General features: G+C 54.5%; 1 protein-coding gene across 3 annotated transcripts in view; it reads left to right on the top strand.

Annotated features, from left to right (window-relative positions):
* The first annotated feature begins 4,008 nt into the window (after positions 1 to 4,008).
* The window catches only part of VDR (vitamin D receptor), a 30,182-nt gene continuing 27,012 nt past the window's right edge, over positions 4,009 to 7,178 (top strand). For 2 of the 3 annotated variants that reach the window (XM_027670042.1, XM_027670040.1), the window contains exon 1: positions 5,343 to 5,387. The gene's annotated coding sequence lies outside the window, so the exon portion shown is untranslated. Of the gene's footprint in view, positions 4,049 to 5,321; positions 5,388 to 7,178 lie in introns of those variants that run through there. The other variant, XM_027670041.1, reaches the window with a different exon arrangement.

The following is a 7,178-nucleotide window of genomic DNA, read 5'->3' as shown; positions in this document are numbered from 1 at the left end:
CCGGGACCAGTATGGGACCGGACCAGCCCAGTATGAGGGTCCCTGGACCAGTATGAGACTGGCCCCACCCAGTACTGGGAGGGCTGGTCCCCAGTGTGGAGCCCCCACACCCCAGTTTGAAGGACCGTGTTCCCGTATGAGCCCTCCCACACCAGTATGGGGACCCCACCCCACCAGTTTGAGGGCACTCGTCCCAGTATGGAGCATCCCCACACCAGTTCCCACAGGGAAAAACTACAGAAAACCCCCAATTCCCCCTGAATTCCCCCAGAACAGTCCCATGGGGTCCCTGCCCTGTGCAGGCAGTGCCTGATCTTTGCTCCATCTCCCTCCTCAACTCTCCTGGCATTTTTATTTCCTATTTTTCACAGTTTTTTTGGCCGGCTTTGGGCCACTTCAGCCCAACATCCCCTCCAAATTTGGGGAAAAATATTCCAGCCAGCCTTTTCCTTCTATCCCTGATAGCTCCAGGAGAGGAACAAATAAACCCCCCCCACCTGGGTCAACATTTCTTTCCTAAATCCTCTCCGGGGGGGGGGTGTTTTCCCACCTCAATAGATGGGAGAACGTAGTGGAAAACTGAATTCCTTCCCCTCACAATCACCCGAACCATCAAAATCAAGTTTCAATGAATGAAATATTTCAATTAAATGTTTCCAGAGGCATCGGAGCTGCTCTCCAATGGAAACTTTTTATGGATCATTTGTTCTCTCCTTCCCAAGAGCAAAGTGCCAGGGGAGGGGAGGAACTCCTGGCTCACCTTCCCTGTGGGAATTGGGAGCGCTGTGGGCTCTGGAATGTCGGTGCATCCCAAGGAAGGGGTTGGGGGCAGGATTGCTCCCTTTCCAGAGCTGTTTCCCCCCCTACCCCCCCCAAAATCCAGTGGGAATGAGTAGAAAGGGGGGAACAAACACCTACTTGCCCTCCTCTCCCCCCTCCAGTGGGATTGTGCAGCCACTTCCAAGGAAACCTGTTCACCAGGATGGAGCCAGTGTTGGATCATCACCAGGAGAGCCCTTGGGGGGGATGGGGGGTTGTGTTTGGGCTTTTGGGGGGCTTTCTTTTCCCTTGTTTTTGTGTCCCTCAGGGACATCCGACATCCCCCTTCCCCCGGGGCAGGGAGCTGGAGTGGGATCATGGAATCATGGGATCATGGAATCATGGGATCATGAAATCCCAGACAGAGGCACCTTCCACTATCCCAGGGGGATCCAACCCGGCCTTGGACACTTCCAGGGATGGGGCACCCTCTGAGAAATCCATTCCAGGGCCTCCCCACCCTCCCAGGGAGGAATTTCTTCCCAAAATCCCACCTGAGTCTCCCCTTTCCCAGCTGGAAGCCCCTCGTCCCATCCCTCCTTGTCCAAAGTCCCTCTTGGAGCCCTCAGGGAAGGAAAACATCCTTGAAAGGTCCATCCAACCCGAAACGTTCCATGAGCCCGTGGAAATAAACAGTTGGGAATGCAGGATAAGCTGCTCCAACTCGGAATAATTGAGGGGAAAACCATGGAATCATGGAATGGTTTGAGTTGGAAGGCACCAAAAGCCCATCCCATTCCATCCCTACCATGGGCAGGGACACCTGCCACCATCCCAGGGGGATCCAGCCTGGCCTTGGACACTCCCAGGGATCCAGGGGCAGCCACAGCTCCTCTGGGAAATCCATTCCAGGGTCTCCCCACCCTCACAGGGAGGAATTCCTTCCCAATATCCCATCTAACCCTGTCTCTGGCAGTGGGAAGCCATTCCCTGTGTGCTGTCCTTCCATCCCGTGTCCCATGTCCCTCTCCAGCTCTCCCGGAGCCCCTTTTTGGGTGGTTTGGGGAGGTTTTGGTGTGGTTTTGGGGTAATTTTGTTGGGGTCTTGGGGTGTTTTTAGGGTGATTCTGAGGTGATTTTGGGGGTGTTTTGGGGGAAGAATGAACCCCTCCTGCATCCCTGCACAGTTCCTGGTTCCTGTGCAGCCACAGGGATGGGAGGGAGAGCAGAGCAGAGCCAGGATCTGGCCCCCATTCCCTTGTGCCAGGTGGATGGAGGGCAGGAGAGCGGCAGGAAAGGCACTGGAAACAGCTCCAAGGTCGGGATAGAGGGAGGAAATCAAACCCCTCACCAGCCACAACCCTCCCCCATCACTTGGGGCCCAAATCTGGGGCTGTGGGAAAAGGTGAGGTTGGCAACAGGGGAGGTTTTCATGGGATTGAGGAGCTTTGGGAGATATTTGAACACTGAAACACAACCCAACAGAACCAGGACAGGGATGTGCAGCTTCTCCCGGGCCAAGTCACCCCAGTCCCACCCACAGCCCCTCTCCCCACCCTCCCAAAACCACTTCTGCGCCACTAAATTGTCTCTAATGAGCTCCCATTTCTTCCCAGACGTTGTTTTCCCTCATTAAACCCATTTGAAAACAGTTGTGAAGCTCTTTAGGCATCATCCCCACGCAAACAGGAGCTGCTGAACCCGCTGCTCGGGGCGGTGATTGCTCTGGGGGGGGAGGGGGGGGCCTCATTTTCTCCGGGCATTTTGGGTTTAGGGGACACTTGATCAACCCTGGGGCTTTCTGGATTTCTCCAGCATTTCTCACCGGTTCATTCAGCCCTGCTGATGGCTGCATCCCAAATTTCGGGGATTTTGAAGGTGAAAAGGGGAAAAACTGCCGAACACCCAAAGTTTTTTAGCCTGGGGGTGCCCAGGTGATGGAACAGCTTTGGGTTGGGGCTGCAAAACCTGAAGTTGCTCAGCCCAAACCCCCACAAAGTTTGACTCACATCACCAGTAACAGGATTTTGGAGGGTCAGGGGTTGTGTATGTGACCCATCTTTGTCCCAAACACCGACAGGTCCTGCAGGAGCAGCCGGATCCAGGTGTCCTGTGGGTCCTTGTTCCCCAGGGATGTGAAGCCCTGGGCTCTGCAGGTCCACTTGGAGCAGCTGGAGGGCTTTGACAGTTGCTTTAAAAAAAAATTCACTCAGCAAAAAGATGTTCCCAGAGCCTTTTACAGGATCAAGACCTTCCAATCAGACTATCAAACCACGGGGGTGTTGAGCTATTTGGTATCTTAGCCTTAATCAAAGGTGACAACAGCCCAAGCACAGCACCTACAGGGAAGGATTTTCAGTCACAACATTCACTGTGCAAACCCCAAAAAGTTGATCCAAAACCAGAGACAGTCAGGTTTTCATTCAGACAGCTCTGCTCAGGGTTCAACACTTTCACACCAGAATCCAAACTGGATCTTTTGTTGGGGTATCAGAGTCAGTACTTCCACTTATGGAGACAGATGAAGAGATGTTGTGTGCATTTATCCTGAACCTTTGTCTTCAGGGAGGACAGTGGGGGCTGAGAGGAACGAAGCACAAACACAAGAAAACAAAATGGCTCTACAAAACAGCCTATGGGGAAAAAAATAGTGGCACGGGTAGAGCAGAATGCCTCCCCACACAACCAGCCCGTGCTGAAAACTCTGGGTCCCAACAATAAAAACAGCAAATATTAATTGTGTGCATAATATTGATCCTTTCATCCTATAAAATCCTAAAGCCCCTCCTGTGCACTAGGCACAGGAATCCATGGAACTCCACCAGGGACCTGCCAGGACCCCTGGGAACACTCAGGAGCTGTCTCAGAGGGAGGGTCTGCAGGGCACGGGGTCGGGCGCCCCCAAAATGAGAGGAGGGGGCCGAGCCCAGCGGGCAGGAGGGGTGGGTTTGCCAGGGCATTCCTGGGATGGGGGAGACCCCCCCATAGCCCCCCTCGTGCCCCTGAGACCTTCCAAACCTTCCCCACAGACGCCCCGAACGGCCCCGGGGACCCGGAACGGCCCCTCCGGGGGAGCCACGTGCGATCTCCCGCCACACCCTCGGCCACGCCCCCCCGTGGGCGGGGCCGCGCCCGCCGCCGACCCTACATGGTGCTGGTGGGCGGGGCCGAGGCTGTGCCGCGCTGGCATTGGCGGGGCGGGGCCGAGGGGGCGTGGTCAGAGGGAGGGGCGTGGTCAGAGAGGGCGGGGCGAGACCCGCCGGTTCCCGTCAAAAGGCGGCACCGGGAAGGTGGGGGGGGGGCGGCGGCGCCGGGAGCGAAGGTACCGGGGAGGGGGCACCGGGAGAGCTGGTCCGGGGCAAACCTCCGCTCCGTGCCCGGTGTCGGCGGCGGCCGCGGCTCAGGGCGGTCACCGGGACACGAGGGGCGGCTGTTCCTGCTCGAACCGAGGGGACCTGGGTGGGTGCGGGGGGCACCGGGACCGGGAGATCTGGGTGAGGGGGGCCGTGGGTGCCCCCCCGCGTGATCGAAGGGACACGGGCACGGGGCACTCCCGGGTGCCCGCTGTCCTTCTCCTTCCCGGTCGGAGAGTCCCGGGACGTGCGCGGGGCTGCCCCGAGGTTTGGGGGTCCCGGGGGAGGGGTACGGGGGGTGCGCGGGGCTGCCCCGAGGTTTGGGGGTGTCGGGGGAATATTGAGCCTCCCCGGTGAGCTCCATGTGCTCCCTGTTTTGGGGTCCCACGTGGGCGCGGGGTTCCCGCTGTTCCTCAACCGGGTTTTGGGGGTCCTGTGTGTGTTTGAGCCCCCCGGTGCTCTATGTCAGGGGCTCGGGGGTCCCGTGTGAGACTCCCTCCTGCCCACTGCCTCCCCTCGGCTGGAGGCTCTCAGGGCTATTAAGGGCTTTCTCTGCCAAAAAGGGGGTCCCCATGAGGGTTGGGGGTGTCCCTGTCCCTCTCAGCCTCTCTGTGGCTTCCGGGGGTGGCTCCTGGTTTTGGGGTCCCCACAGGGCTGTCCGGGCTCAGCTCTGACCACTCTTTGCTGGGCCCAGAAAGGAGGGTTCACCCTGGAGATTTGGGGTGCCCTGGGGTGGGGGGTGAGTGTGTTGGGGGTGCTTTCCTTTCCCCTCCAAATTCTGGCTGGCTTTACCCTTTCCGGGCTGGCTGGTGGTTCCCTCTGGGGTTGGGGTGAGGATGGGGATGATCTGGACCCAGTCACGTACCCCACATTGGTGTGAACCCCCATTTCCCCCTCTGAGCCCCTTCCTGAGCTTCACCACGTCATGGGAAGCCACCCCTGTCCTCCTCCCCACGTCCCCTCCCTGTGTGTCCCCTTTCTGGGGGGCTTTGAAGCTTGTGAATTCCCTGGGTGCTGTTGGGGTGTAAACTGGTGCCTTAGGGTTTCCAGCCTGTTCCTTACCTGCTCTCTGACTCAGAGAAGTGCCTGATTAATGATCAGCTTTCGATGCATGTTAAAATTAACCTCCCAGTTCAGTGTTTTTTGGGGGCAGACTGGGGGGCTGAGACCCTGTAGTGGCACTAATTGCACTCTGTTTGTAATTCCCCAGTGCCTTTCCATCCGTTGGAGGTGGGACTGCCTGGACCACTGAGTTCCCAGCACAAAGAAGACAAAGGTATGGGGTGGGGGGTGTCTTCCTGAAGCTCCTACATGAGGACCTGGGGGTCCTTCCCTGGGTCAGGACTGAGCCCCCCAACCTTTGGGGAGTTGTAGGGGGCTGGTGAAGGGCAGGTAGAGTGGCTGTTTTCTGGGCTGAGCTGCTCCTTCCTCTCGGTTTCCTCCTCCCACCCCCCCTTTTTTCATTTGAGCCCTTCAGCAGTAAAAGTTTCTTCAGAAAGTGGTTTTCAGGAGAAGCAGCGTTTTTGTGGCGTGTCCTCCTCCCACAGAGCCTGGGCAGTGACTCATCTTCCTCCGAGCCCTGGGTTAAAGGAGCACCAGCCATGTCGGGGACACGTGTGTCTCCTCTCAGGGGAGACAGACAGACAGACAGACACCTCAGTGTCCTGTTCCTCTTCCTCGGTGCTTCCTCTACGGTGCTCTGGGCTCTTGAGGGGCCTCGGTGATGGTTGGGAGGAATTTTTAACCTGCTCTGGGGGGGGGAAGGAAGTCGAGGCTGTAATTACTCATTTGAATAAAACCTCTTCTGCCTTCCCTGAAGATGTTAAAACTGAGTTACACCAGGCCTGGGGGTGGTGGTGGTGGGGTTTAAAACCGAGTTTAATTGGGTCTTCTTGTTGTTCTTGTGGAAGTGGGTTTAACTGGGGGGAGAAAGGAGGGAAAAGAAAGTGCCAGGCTGAGGTTGGGCAGCTCTGTGCTGGCACGGCACAGCTTGGCCAGCCACCCCTGTGGCACCAGGGACACGAGGAAGAGGAGAGAGGAAGGCCTGGCAGGTGCAGGAAGTGTCTGCCTGGGGTCTCCCAGGGTGTGAACAGATCACTTGGGGGATCTCCCAGCAGACAAAGGCACAAAAAATAGGTTTTTCACCAGGCAAAGGATGTGCCTCGGGTCAGTTGGGTGTTTGTTCTTCCCCCCCCCCATCCCACTTAAGACGAAATAACTGGATAATCCAACCTCTTCCTCCCTTTAATAACTAACCCTGGGGAGGTGCTGCCCCTCGCTCTCCGTGGGCAGAGGTGCCCTCAGCAGTAATTTTTAACCTCCTGTGGCTGAGCCAAAGCAGAGCCAGCCCGGCCCAAACTTCCCGGGGCTTGGGGAGAGGAAATGCTGGAATGGAGGGAAAATCCCTGCTCACACAGACCCCCTTTACCTGGAATGTGACACATCTTCACCTGCTTGTGCAGAGGGAGCAAACATGGGATGCTCGCCCCCCGTGCTGGGGAGGAGAGGCAGTGCTGTGGACTCACAGCAGTTTTGTAAAGCTTGGGATTAAATATGACACACAACCCCCTCAAAAATGAGAGAAATGCGAGTGAAGCCACTGCTTAAAATGAATATTTTGGCCTACAATCGACTGCTGAGCATTAAGGTGTTAATTCTGTGTATAAATTAATGTATTTATTAATATAATCAATAAGTTGATCTAATATATTTATTAATAAATTAATATAAATTTATTTATCAATATAATAAATCGATTTATATACATTCATTTATTAATATAAATAATAAATTAATATTCATTCCTAGAAATAAATTAATATAAATGAATAAATTAATGTGCTGGTTCTGTGTATAAAATAATATATTTATGAATATAATTAATAAATTAATAAAATGTTTATTAGTATAATTAGTACATTAATATAGATTTATTGATATAATTACTAAATTAATATGAGGTCATAAGAATAATATAAAATAATATAAATTAATACATTAATATAGATTTATTAATATGATTACAAAATTAATATGAGGTCATAAGAATAATATAAAATAATATAAA

The sequence above is a fragment of the Corapipo altera genome, unplaced genomic scaffold (genome assembly GCF_003945725.1).
Source record: "Corapipo altera isolate COAL_440 unplaced genomic scaffold, ASM394572v1 213, whole genome shotgun sequence".
In the NCBI taxonomy this organism is placed as follows: Eukaryota; Metazoa; Chordata; class Aves; order Passeriformes; family Pipridae; genus Corapipo; species Corapipo altera.
Note: the sequence above shows the minus strand (reverse complement) of the source record. Positions and strands in the feature narration are given on the sequence as shown.